The sequence below is a fragment of the Pezoporus flaviventris genome, unplaced genomic scaffold (genome assembly GCF_033815535.1).
Source record: "Pezoporus flaviventris isolate CSIRO_AGI_PZ_B2104156 unplaced genomic scaffold, CSIRO_AGI_Pfla_v1 ptg000007l, whole genome shotgun sequence".
NCBI lineage: Eukaryota > Metazoa > Chordata > Aves > Psittaciformes > Psittacidae > Pezoporus > Pezoporus flaviventris.
The window spans coordinates 83,141,573-83,155,841 of NW_026892555.1; positions in this window are offsets into that span (position 1 = coordinate 83,141,573).

A 14,269-nucleotide genomic window follows, 5' to 3' on the forward strand; every position below is an offset into this window, starting at 1 on the left:
GCTTAATAAAGATGCAAAATGGAGTTGCCTAGTGCCTGACATGAGTATTCTTAGAATACATTCCTGTGTTATTGTTTTGGCTTGTTTTACTTGTTAAAACGTTTCAAGACCCCATTACAGGGCATGCTGAGTTCTACTTACATGTTCTTTTGCCAATCTCACTTACCTGCAACTACAGAAAAGTTGATTTTGTTTACACAGATGCAAGTTTCTTTTGAGTTGTTAAAAACAAAACAGTCAAGCTGCTTTACCTTGAACTGACACATATTTGCCTGTTTGAAGTAAGATGAGTTTAGGGTTCTGAGGAAGGATGAGAATTTTTCAAGCAGGTGAATACTCTGTAAATGGTAAAAGTTAGATTTGTGTGAAAGGACCAAACCAGGGACATAGGTGAAGAAAAAATGTATTAGTTAAAGTAAGAAAATAAAGATTCTGACAATTTTATGGGAAGTACAGCTTTTTGTGGTAACTTCTAGGGCACAACATTCATTCTCTCTTCCAGATTATGTGATAAAAGTACTAGGTTGTGAAGTGGATTTGAAAAACGTGTTCAGAAATACTTCTAGGGGAGACTCTGAAGTCCAGTCTAATGCACAGAAAAATTGCAGATCAATAGTACTTACATCTTTTTGAAAGGCTGGTTACTGTTGCAGTTGAGAACTTAATGTTATTTACTTGGATTGCATCATCTAACCTGTTTATAGACAAAAGCCTCATGTAACGTACACAAAGAAGTGCACAATATGGGTAAATTGAGTCAGAAAGAACAAAAAAAAAATTCCTTAATCATGGAACAAGAAATAAAACATTGTTCACACACTTCATTTGGCTAATTTCTAAGGCAGTAAAGACTGAACTTATCAGAGAGAGATCAGAAGCAAAGACCAAAACAAAACCCATCAGCTTTGAGATGATTATAAACATCTCGAAACAGTAACAGCAGCTTGAAGACAGGCCAGATAAAAATACTATTTTCATAAATGTCATGCCCATCTTGTGACTGAGAAAAATTTTTATTAAAATGCAAATTAATTTTTATGGAAAATATTACTAAAACAAATCCATATCTATTGTTTTCTCCAAAGTTGAGGCATCTAATTTTTTTTTTAATTATTATTATTTTTTATTTTTACAGAGGAATTGAGGAGAATTAGGAAGGCTAACAGAAATCACCCTGGTAGCATATTTATTTCCTTGATTTTCCTCAAAAATTATTTAACTTTTAATTTTATAGGCAATCGGAAAACATAAATCACTGGAATTCATTTCAGTTGGAACTTAAACCCCCACTTTTTTACTGTGAGGAGTGACTGAGCACTGGCACAGGTTTTCCAGAGAGAATGTGGGGTCTCCATCCTTGGACATATTCAAAACCCTGACTGGACATGGTCCTGGGCCTTGCTCTAACTGGCCCTGCTTGAGCGGGGACTTGGACAAGATGACATCCAAAGGTCCCTTCCCACTTCAACCATGCTGTAATTCTGCACTTGTTGAAAGAAAAGGAAAATTCACATTTCCTGAGATTCTCTTTTATCTGAGTTACTATTTGGGAAGTTAGTTACTATTGGGAAGTTAGTAATCTCACTAAATAGCAATACTGCATCTGGTTTACTCCATGACTTTCACAGTGATGCTTGTTGTTTTTTTGTTTTTTTTTTTTATGCTGGAAAATCTATCAGCTTTTGTTCAAAGGTGTCAAGTATGTTTTGAGGCTTTGAAGGGAAAGAAAAAAAAGGAAGAGAGATTTATGACTGATAATCATGATTGATCAAGATGTAGATAGACCCTCTTAAAGCGCCAAGGAATAATGAAGGAAAAACTGTTAGCTGAATGTTTAGCCAAAGCATGTGAAGGCCTGGATAAATAAGCATTAGAATTCTTCTAGAAAAAACAGTGTGTTTCAGTTCACTGACTATTTAGGGAAAGGATATTTTATAGTGTTATTTTTAAAATGAGCACTCTTGGAACCTCTATTCCACAGGAATCAAGTGCTATCCATTAAAAAATATATTAAATCATATGGGAGCCATTCTACAGGTCCTCTTATTTTAGAAAGACCTAGGAAATAAAATGAGAAACAGCGTATGTGTCACTGAACTTTTAACATGCTTTTAGTAGAGACTCTTCCACTAACAGGTAAGAAAAACAACATGAGGTTAACTAACCATGAAAATGCTGTCTGAGGCACTGGTTTTTGAACGGAAAGCAAAGGATGCAGGCATTGGAAAAAAAAAAAAAAGAATTAATACATTTCCACTGGTAATTTTTCAACATTTTAGGTTTCTTATTTGGATTAATTTTTCTCCTTCCACAGTGAAATCTGTGCCATGGCCATGATAATTTTACATACTACCCACAGATTTAGAAAGCCTAAATTGAGAATTATCAAATAACCAGTGATGAGTTCCTTGATAAAAATATTCATGTATTTTTAGTCTTTTCTGAGATATGACTGGAGAGGAAAGAATATTTCTCTCTACTTCAGGCTGCAAGCCTATGCCCTTTTATGCTTAACCATTATTAAGAAGAGCAAGGTATTTTTCACCAGTGATAAACTGAAAGCTTGTCCTTCTAGATGACATCTGAAGATAAAAATTAAACTGCAGTGAAGATAAATTACCTACTCAGTTTCCACTCTAATTACATTTTGTATTTATAACATTCTGTATTATTCAGGAAAATAACACAGAATGTATTAATCAAGTAGTACACTTTGTTTGACTAATTCCAAGTAATGTTCCTGCATAATATTTTTACTTTAAGTCTGATTTACGTAGTTGTGTTTATCATGTCAAGGTCATCTCTGCACGCTATTTTGAATTCTAGATATCTGAAGTATTCTATGATTCTATGAAGTATGGTGGGTTTGCTTGTAGTACTTGGATCTTTTAATTTATATTCATCCTATTTGAAACCACAGTGAACATTAAGATAGTTTAGCAGATGTTGCCCCACAACAGCTTAGTGTGCTCATGAAGGTCGGACTCACATGAATAGGATCCACGTCAGTGGCTGAAGATATCAAGGATGTTGGAGTACTGCATGAGTTAGATGAGTGCTTCCAATTCAAAGCTCCAATTATTTCAAAAGTGCCTGTATGTCTTTGTGGATCATTCTTTTACTTCCCTGGTGTTAAAAATAACTTTGGGAAGCAACTACTGAATCCTCTGGGAATATACAGTGCTATGCAACTGTTTGGTTGAGCGCTGTACACATGCATGCATATGGGGAAACATGCAGCATTATTTAAAAAAAAAGGAAACAGCTTCTGTAGTTGATATAGATGGTATGCTGACATGTATTATTCAGTATGTTCCTGAGTTGGTCAATACTTGTTATCAGCAATAGAAATTCCAAAATATTGCCCAAATTTTGCATGCATAAACATATTAGTGTTTTCAAAGCCATCCAGTATACATTGCTGACAATTCTCCATAAAATTTAATAGCATGGGTACCCCACAGTTAATTATTAAACTTTCAGGCTTTTGAGACTGGAAAAAACTTGATGTTGATGCTCTAGTCTGACCTCTTGGATATCTTTGTGACAGATGCTCCACCCAAAATTTCCTTTTGTGCGCCAGATATTTTTATTCATTAAAAAAATCATTTTCAAAAGACACTCAGAAGTGCTATGATTCAGTGGTAGATAATTTTCCATATCTTTTTGTCAGGACATGTTATTATCAGTAATATTTTAAGCTAAAAGTATGAACTTTCTCAGCATCTGGATGTCAGGTCCCAGACAACTGTTACACCTTGTCAGCTAACCTCCCACATAATCTTGGTGACTTACACCCTTTCTGCACAGTCATATAAATGCTCTATTACATGACAGCAGTTATACTCCGTGATTCAGTAACCTCTTAACCTCCCTTACTCATATATGTTGTGATCTCCTTCAGTGTCTCAGTCAAAGAAAAACTGGTTCTTTTTTTTCCAGAACAAGAGTAATTCTTGCATTGTTTTACTGATCCCTCTCTGTTTTTCAGGACTTGCACACTCCAGATGTTGTGACTGGATGCAATGTGCAGGTAGCTAGTTCATTCCTGTGAAGTGCAGCAGCGGCACCCTGGCCTCATGGGGAGGCTGTGATCTTTACTGCAGTGAGTGAGGAATAAGAGAAGAAAACCCACATCAATGCCCATGGGATGTCTCTGGGAAATACAAAGAAGCTTTCTAAGCCCGTTAATCAGTGTTGCTGGAAGGCTAATATAATGTCCCTGAAAAGCAAGCTCAAATTTAGGCTGATGAAATATGTTTCATGTTAAAAAGTACTGGTGATACATAGATTCAAATTCTTTTCCTCTCTAGAGCTGCAATCCTGACAGGTGCTATGAGGATGCATATACACGATTTCTTCTCAGAATACTTAAATTGGGCGAAGAATAGAAAACAACAAAAAGACTGCTTAAAACCACCACTGAAACTAGATAAAAGGAAGCACAATATCATTTTATGAATAATACATTTTTACTATTAGGCAAACAGATGAGAATTATTAGACCTGCTTACAGCAAGGTAGGAATATGACCTACAAAATTACTGCCCTCAAAATCCTGTCATAGCTACCACCCAGCCCTAAAGGTGTCTTACATCTTAGTCTAAAACCACCACATGCAGCTCAGGACTATGAATACCTGGGAACCATACATTTCATTATGAAAGTTTTAAAGGTTAATATTGCAAAGCTCAACACTATCTCTCAATTCTCTCTTTTTCTCAGGACCTTAAAGCCAAGCCTCTAATGCTGGTAATAGAGTAATTCCAGTGATGCTGGTGGGACTTTGCTGATTTACAGAAGCTGAGCATCTATTGCAGTATGTCAAATAGGCAACCATGTTGGAGTGTCCAAAGCTGTAACTAAAGTTTCTTGGGGGAGCATTAGTGGGTTGTTATACAGTAAGACTGGAAAATATGCTGATTCTGCAGCATGGAGAGATGACTTCTTGCATCTCCCTAATGATCTTAATACTCAACTAAAATACTCAGTTAAACAGTGGTTAAAATATTTGTCCCAGTATTAAGGCTTCATTATAGCTGTTGTGTTGTTTTGTTGTTGGTTTTTTTAACAAACAAGGAACTAGGTTATTTCACATCTTGAACTCATGTCTTCATAACTCCACATGCAGCTGCATTCTGAAATAAAAATAATCTTGCTCTTTAGGAGTTCAAACATTGTAGAGTTTTAAGATTATGTTTTTGTTTATCTCTCTGAATTCTGACTGTAGAAGGAAGAATTAGACCCACCGGGAGGAACTACATGAGTTTTATAGCAAGGGTGCATGTTCTTGAATGTGTATGTGTTAATACTTGCCAGTAATTTTCTACGTGAACTTCTTTGCACAATGGTGATACATAATATTACTCTTTCCTCTAGAAGGTTCTTATAAGTTAACATAATTTATACTGAAATAAAATCTTCCCCTTTGACTGTTTCTCTGTACTTTCTTTAAGTGCAGAAACAGTCTGAAAGACATGACAGAGTTGATAGAGAAAATGGAGACAGTTGTTGAACTCTGTAGAAGCTTCAAGGGTTTTTCAATACATTATTTCTGGTGATTCACTGCACTGTATTACAAGCCTCAAGTTCTGAGATAGAACATGCAGCAGGAAGATCCAGCTTTCCTATTTAAATCACTTGTATTTGCTCAACTCTTATCTAATAAGTATGCCCCCTTTCATGGCTATATATTTACACTTATATCCAGGGATACCAAATTCCACATGCATCCTCAGGTGTAGTGTTCTCCCTTGCATTAAGGCTTCAGCTCTCTTTTTCATTTTTTCAGCTAGCTAATGGGTAATATTAGACATGAGAACACAAGCAGAATTTAGGCTGTCTTCCTGAGACCTTTTCTGCACCTAGAGTTTTGGAGTATGCAACTCTAAAAGTTTTGACAAAGGCATATAGAGTTTGAATTGATCTTCAGTGGTTCTAATCTATTACAGTAAAATGAGTGAATGCATTCTCTGTTTTATACTTGCACCTACCCATTCCAAGTAAAGCAAAACCAATTTTGTTTGGCACAGTACAGAGGCTTTAGGTCTTGCAAGTACACAATAGCAAGAAGCAGGCTCTTAGGTTTCCCTGGAAATTCTCTCTGTTGTAGTTTTCTTATTTTGAACAGCTTTATAGCGCTAAGTTAATTTCCCCAACTTTTCATTCCTAATTAGGAAATGCTCTTCGCTGGTTTCACTCACTTTTGTTCTGGTGATATTGTGCATTACTGAAGAAGATATTTGGAATAAGATTTGAGTTTTTGCAGATCATGAAACCGTTAAGATAGCAGTGCTCATAAATGCATTGTAAATTTTCTTGCTAGAGGTTTGAATAAGTGTAGGTACAAGATTTCTATAGGAAAAATAATCATGAATCCAGGACAGATGTTGATCAGTCAGGCTTATTTCATGCACTAATAATACAGAACCATGACATAACTTTGAAACATTTCTACAATGTATTTTGCTTCTGGATTAGATTCCTGAAAAAATGCACTGGGTGTTCCTTTGCTTTCTCATGTGTGCATGAAAAAACAATCCTCACTGGGAACCAGATATTTTTATGCTGCATCTAGTGTTATGGGCTATGGCTGATATCTCTAGCTGCCAAGTTGTAGCTAGAATGAAAACAACCTTCCATTAGCACTCCAGTTCTATCCAGAGAATACTTTTGCATATTCACAGGTATCGTTTCAATTGCTGCTAGTATATAGGAGCAAAACTAATAGAAGTTTATGATCCAGTGACTCCTGTGATGTCAAACCAATAGGCTTTTGATGGAAACTGGAACATGAGTCATTCATTTCAGTAGTTATTGGGTGCTGAATCTGTTCAATGTAAAATATTAATGATTCCCTCACGGTGTCTCTTTTATTCACTCCTAACAAGCATTTGAATGAGCTACGTTATTCACCCTGTGTTTTAAGATATTTTTTGCTTCTTCCAGGGGCAGTATGAAGTTGAGTAAATTGAGTTTTCCAAGAGACTAACAGGTTCTCCTTCAGTGCAGTCTACTGCCTGAAAGCTACTTCAAGTTTGTATGACCTTTCCACATTACAGGTATCAGTAGCTTTGGCTGTGTATCAACATTGCAGTGGAGTTACTTGCATTATAGTATAGAATTCTGTATGAAAAACTAATCTGTTTGGAGGTTTTAATGTCCCTGAGTTCAGTGGAAAAATTACAGTATATTCTATGAGCAAGACAATCAATAAGATTCATCCAGATCTCAGATATATGAGTCCTATAGCTCAGGGTAAAATTGCCATTGGAAAAAATCTTTTTTTTCTGATATGAAAGCTTGTGACGCAGTAAAGGTGCTGAACTCAACAGTATGCAGATTAGTGCTACCAGTGTACTAACAGCTACAGTTTTGTAGAAAACTGTTTTAAATGTTTGCTTCTGTGGGACTTGGAAAGAGACGCCTGGGACAATAATTTGAGAATTGCTCTGTTTCTGTTGGCATGAAGGAATGCATTATACATGGATGAAAAGTACAAAAGTCAGGTCCATGTTTCTGTTTTCCTGGCTGTCAGAAACGGAAGTGCATAGAAAGTGAGTAATTAAACAATTTTGAAAAGTTCTGAATTTTGCAGCTGCAAAAAGAGCTATCCAAATGCTTCCTGGTTATTTTTTTAATGAAATGATTATTTTTTAATTATTGCTTATGATTGTTGTAGATGATTTCTAAACATTATGCATTCACGATACAAACAAAAAAGAAACGTAAGCTTCTTAGACAAACCTTTCATATTGTTTTGAATAGTGTAATATAGATTAATAGCATTAGCAAAATAAGCTCAGAGAAATAAGCGTCAGTCATGCAATAGCATAAATCCGAATTTCATTAACCTTGCTGACTCATAGTTCAAAAGAGATGCAGACCAGTTGGAGAAAGTCCAGAGGACAGCAATGAGAATGACCAGAGGTCCAGAAAACATAACCCATGAGGAAAGATTGAATGAATTAACTAAAGAAGAAAAGCTAATGAGGGATATAAATCCAATAGGTAAATATAAAACATATGAGGCAGTTGCACAGGGATTAAACCAGCTGCTTTCAGGTCCAGAGTGAGAAAAAAAAACAGTGGCCATAAATTATAGCAGCAAAGATTTAGGAAAACAGTCATGAGAATAACAACATTCTCACAATAAGAATGTTGCGTAAGAATCAGAATCATAAGTAAGAATAGGCAATCAGTCACTTCCAGCCACCTAAACACAGGCTGGAGACCTGTCTGTCAGGAACAATATAGATGCATAGAGAGAATTGAAGATGCCTGAGGGCTCCTTCCTACCTCATGAGTCCTCAGTGGAGCAGGCTGTGTTTATGTGTCTAACCTTGAATAAACCAACAAAAGTCATCAACGCCTCATATATTAAGGGATCAAAATATACACAGAACCTTTAGGTAGTAACTGACATGCACCTTACTAATACCTTACAAAAAAAAAAAAAAAGGAATGAATCTGAAGATCATAAAATATAACTTGCTGGTAAGTCTCCCCCTTTCTCTCAAGCCTTGCTGTTAACATGATCTCGGGTCTCGGAAGGTAGAGTCTGCTCTTTTACTGCATTGTTTTTTTCATCAGCCACAACAATGCTTGTCTTCAGCTTCGCATTTTTTACACCACTCATATTCCTGAAGTTTTTTCCCATCTGGGACAATGTGCAGAGAGATCATTCATGGGCAAAAGAAAAGTGACGAGCTGCAATGAGCACCGCTGCTGTTGATCATTACAGAGAACCTTGAATATTTCTTTCTATGTAGAAGTCACCTATAAACATGCTAACTGGGTAAAGTAATTAAAAGCTATGTATTTGTAGATTGAAGTGAAGATCAGAATAATCCTGTTGGGGTTATTTTTTTGCGCCTTGCCCAATGCTGGAGTAGGTGATTATTCACATTGCAATAATTTTAGAGTTATTTAATTGAAGAGTATCACAAAGTACATTCTTCACCCAGATCTATAACACTGTTATTATTTGGTCTCTGACATCTATATCCCTTACTTCTGGTCATCTGTCTTAAAAAAAAAATGAGTTTTATTTTTTGTTTCAATAAATTATGAATCTAGGTATCAGTTAATCAATTAAGTGATTTTTTAGTTTATTTCAGCTCCAGTCTGTTTCTTTCTGCCAGGTACAGACTCCATTACTCTGAACAGTAGGATTATCTAGAGCATTTACAAAATCAGCAATCTATCTTCAGCTTACTCAAATCAGTATTTTAATGATCAGCAAACCTTGCAATGTTTAGAGTTTAATTTTAGATGCTTCACTGAACTTTAACTTGAAAATTTTCTCATTAAATTCTCCAGTACTTGGCTTGACTTCCAGGAAATGATCTAGAAATGCTATTTGTATATCTGTGCCTGTGGCAGGTACACGCACCCTGACCAAAGCCCTGACAAAGACAAACAAAAGCCCGTGAAAGCTTCCCACCACAGACAAGAGCCCTGGAGAGCCTACTGTATGCACAGCTCTTGTCCCACCTACGTGGTGGTGGTCAGTGGGTGCAGGATCAGGAAGTTTAGCCCTGAGCCCATGGGGGCTACATGGCCATGTTTGACCACAGCTCAGACTTGGCCAGTGTCATGATTCAAACCCAGTCAGACAGCCCATTCACTCACTTCCCCCCCTTCTTGCCCTCCCCCTACTCCCAGAGGGACAGAGAGGAGAACCGAAAAGGAAGCAACTCCCATGGGTTGAGATAAGAACAGTTTAGTAACTAAGGTATAACACAAATCACTGCTGCTACCACCAATGATAACAATGATAAAGGAAATAACGAGGGAAGAGAATACAACATACCACCAGCTGACTGACAACTCGCCCCCCCCAGCCTGACCAAGCTCTGACTGATACCACCTCCAACCCTGCAGTCCCAGCCCTTCCATGTAACTCTCAGTTACACCCTGGGCATGACGTGCTATGGTATGGAATACCTCTTTGGCTAGCTTGGGTCAGGTGCCCTGTCTCTGCTTCCTCCTGGCTTCCCCTCCTCCCTGGCAGAGCATGAGGCTCACAAAGTCCTTGGCCAAACCAAAACATCATTGTTATCAGCTCTGTTCCCAGGCCGAAAGTCAAAACACAGCACTGCACCAGCTACCAAGAAGGAGAAAAATGACTGCTACTGCTGAACACTGGACAGCCAGGGTATAAAAGGAGCCCCATCATAGAGCCATTTGAAGTCAGTCCTCAGAGCATCAGGCTGCAAGAGGTTCTTCCCTGAGAGGGTGGTTGGTCACTGGAAGGGAAGTGGTCCTCAGGTCATGGCACCAACTCTGTCAGAGTTCAAGAAGCTTCTGGGCAATTCTCTTAGTCATATGGTTCAGTTTTCGGTAGTCCTGTGAGGAGCAGGGAGTTGGACATAATGATGCTTTTTGGGTCCCTTACAACTTGAGATATTCTATGTTCTATGATCTAAGGCTGTTTAGTGTAATAAAGCCCCATCAATGGTGATCAGTATTTGATATTCAGCAAACGGTCCAAAGAAATCTTGGATTTTATAGTCATGGATTAAGTTCCCCTCAAGCAGTTAAAAATCTAATGACTCTTTTGGTTTTGATCCCAACCATTTACCCCAGCCCAAGAACAGCTGGGAAAATTGGTCTGACTGCACCTTCACAGCAGTGATTAACTACCACCAGGCAGTGTTTTCTGCATGAAAACTGCATTTGAACTTGATAGCTGAATCTTTATAAAACTATTGTTAATTATCACTAAAGAATCAGCTTCTGTTGGAAGCTTTTGTGACATGCAGTCTAGCTCATGGTGTTATACAAAATACTTTTATTAGATATTCTGTGCTAGCAGCTTTTAAAGGTTTTAAAGAGAATCTTGCAGTGGGATATAATCACTAAGTCTGCTTTCTAAAGTAACCTAACCTATAGTAGGCAAAAAGAGTATCTGGAGTCTATGCCTTGTTAACATGCACTACCTCTGGCAAAAAATGCATCAGAGATATTTTTTCTGCATCCTAAGTGGTCATGGTAGGTGCACACAGACAGAGAAAACATAGGATCCAGATGGAGAAGTAAATTGACTGTGAGGGTGAGGTGATAGCCAAATCCTTCTAAACTCTATGTTGCTATTGCTAGATTAATGCGTCTTGTGCTACAAGAGCAACACACTGCAGATTTGGGACATGGTAGCCATCTTACTGTGAAAGCTGTCTGTGCTAAACTGTGTCCAGCCACTGCCCATCCCTGCGATCCCCATACTCTATATGCATTCCTGAGATGGATAAATACATTTATGTGTGGTGGCATTTAGCAGAGAAACACCTTAATCCGGAAAACAACCCTGATGATTTTGTTCAGGGATGAATTTTGAGACTGAACAGCTTATTATTTCATCCTCTTTCCTGAGTCACAACCAGCTATTCTGTCTTTGGAATTCCTTTAAAAGAGAAAAGGAGAGCATTCAGTGCATTTAGCATGTGACTGTACACAAAGGAAAAAAGAAAAAGTAAAAAAAAAAGAAAACTCTGTGATCTTTCTATTGCTGCATGCACAGCTTCTTGCTTTAGTTTCTGTTATAGATGCCATGCCCTGGTCAATGGGTCTTCTGTCACTACTAAGTGAAGCACAGCCACAGCAGATTAGTTTCCATCTTTTCAGAGATGCTGTCTGGATTAGCTGATATGGGCCACTTCAGATGTTTTTGCTGAGTGCCCTGAATGTATGTAAGTTTGCACACTAAGTTTGCACACTAAAATGTGCAAGTTAAAAAAACATCAACATGTGGGTACATTTTGGTACTTCTCACCCTTTTTCCTGATCAGCTCAGAGTTATACAGTGAATAATTACAGGGTTTTGATGGTTGTTTTGCCTGAACCAGAACTTCAAGGCAGAAAAAAGGAATCAGGATTTGCCCAAACACTGCAAGTTAAGAAGAAAAAACTTTTTTTTTTTAATTTAATTTCCTGTTTAAGAATAAAATTTGTTCAATTTTAGTGTGAAAATTTTGAAATAGGAAATGAAAATATATTTAAATGCAGGTTTTTTACTATCAAATGTTTTTGACAGGGAGTATTAATGTTACTTCATTAGTTTTGTGGGTAATTTCGGCCAATCTGAGGTAGAATTTTTCAGTGAATAAAGTATTTTATGAAGCAATATTCATCCTTCCTGAAAAAAATTATGTACTTTTCCATATTATCTGAATGTGCAGTAAAAGAGCTATAAGGAATGATATTAAATCAGTTCAAGACCAAGTTGAGAAAACTCTTACTTTGAGAGGCAGAAACTAATTTTAACACAAAGCCTCTGTTTTATGTGCACAATTCCAGCTTTATGCTAAGAGATTAAATATCATAGAGTCTATTGCTCTGAAATTCTGATTTGAAGGTAATAATTTGTGCATTAGTGGAATTTTGTGTGTTCATCCCAAACCATCAATCACACAGTATTTACATAAAGTTAGGCTTTATCAGGCTTGAACAGTTGTTTGGGACACATAATTTCAGTCCATTTAGCCTGTGTTGCTTTGGAAAGTGCAATACTATATCTGGCAAAAGTTTGTCATGTTCACTGTAAATTAATATTTTTATAAAGAAAGGAATAATGATACTCTTTTTCACTAAGAATGAATTACTGGTTTCTCAGCTATTTGGAAAAATAAATAGGAACATACACTTCAGAATCTGATCTTTCTTTTTTTTTGTTTTGTATGTCCTCGCTTGAACAAAAGATAGCAGTCAAAGGCAGACTTTGGGTAATTGATTTGTAAGTAAGATAGATTCTAAAGGCAAGATTTTAATGAACTGGTAAAAAGTTGCCATCAATTTCTGGACAGCTTCCATTGCTGAGTGACTGAATATATTTCCATTGAACAGGTGAGCTTTAGCAATATATTCAACAGAAGACATTGCATTTCTAAAAAGTATATAATTGAAAAGTTTCAGAGCATTACTATTGGTAAATACAAATAAAGTTTTATAGGTTTTTTTTAACTTACATTTCTTAGAATAAGCTTGCCAAAAGTTTGAGAAGAACTTAGGGAACTGAATTAGTATTTCAGAAAATGAACTTATTCAAATGAAGGTTTAAAAGTAAAATTTGTAACAGGCTCCAGAAAGTGTCTCTGTCTGAGCAGAAAACCTAGGTAGTGTCAGCCAAAATTATGATACCTGCTGTGCATGAAATAACTTAAAAGGAGATTATACAACTCTTGCATGAATATAACAACGGGAAAGTGAGAAATGCTGATGTCTCTGTCCAGAGATTACCACTTCTATGTCATTTCAAAGTACCAAATGAAAGAAATTCAGACACACAAGTAAAACATAAAGTGTATTTACTGCCTGAATTAAAAAAGTAGTCTGCATAGCAACCCCCGGTGAAGGTTACAGACTTTCCATACAAAGGCAGAAAAGGGGATACCTCCTTAGGTTAGAAAGCATGAAAAGAAATCAATAAAAAGCCCTGAGTTAGACTGGAATATTTATGAGAGTTTAGTAGCTTCCTAAAAGCACATACAGTTTTTTTCAAGAATCTTGTTGCTTTGAAGTATAGCTTATTAATTCTGTCTGTCATTAACCTTTGCAGTGTTGGCTTGGAAACCCTGTTTTAGATAGAATATGCTGTGTGATGGAGCTACTAAAAGACACCACAAAGTTAGGCCTCCTGTGAAGTTTGACCTTTCCTTTAAATGGCTTGTCTTGTTGAATTTTGATTCAAGTTGGTCTCTAGTCCTGGGAAGTGCTCTAAAATGGTAAAAATAGTGCGAACTGCACCATATTGAGTATTTCGTGAGACTGTGTGCAATAAAAATTTGTAGTTTAGCTGGAGATTGTAGATGCCAGGCAAGGATTACTTTTCTTTTTAAAAAATAATCCATTCTGAGATGCCAACTATTTTCTGAAAAAGAAAGAGATTGTATTTTGCACAGTGTCTGGGATAGTGGGGTTCCATGTTCATTTGGTTCCTTCACATAAACATATCAGACACTTCATATCAAATTCAGTGATTAAAAGTGACAGTCCACTAATTTTGTAGATACTTGCTCTGCAGAGAGTAATAGACTGTTTGGAAGTCACACATTTTTTAAAAAAAATTGCCCTTTGTGCCACTGACTTTCTAAAAGCATTAGAAAGGTTTCATCTTGCTACTTTCATCAATTCTGTGATATTGAAGATTGTCTTTGGGGAAGTAGGGCAAATTTAAAGAAAATAGTATCTTTTTTTCAAATGAGAGAAGGATTTCTGCTATTCAACTGAACTAAAACACCAGTGGCCTTTAAATCACTTGCTTGTGTAATAT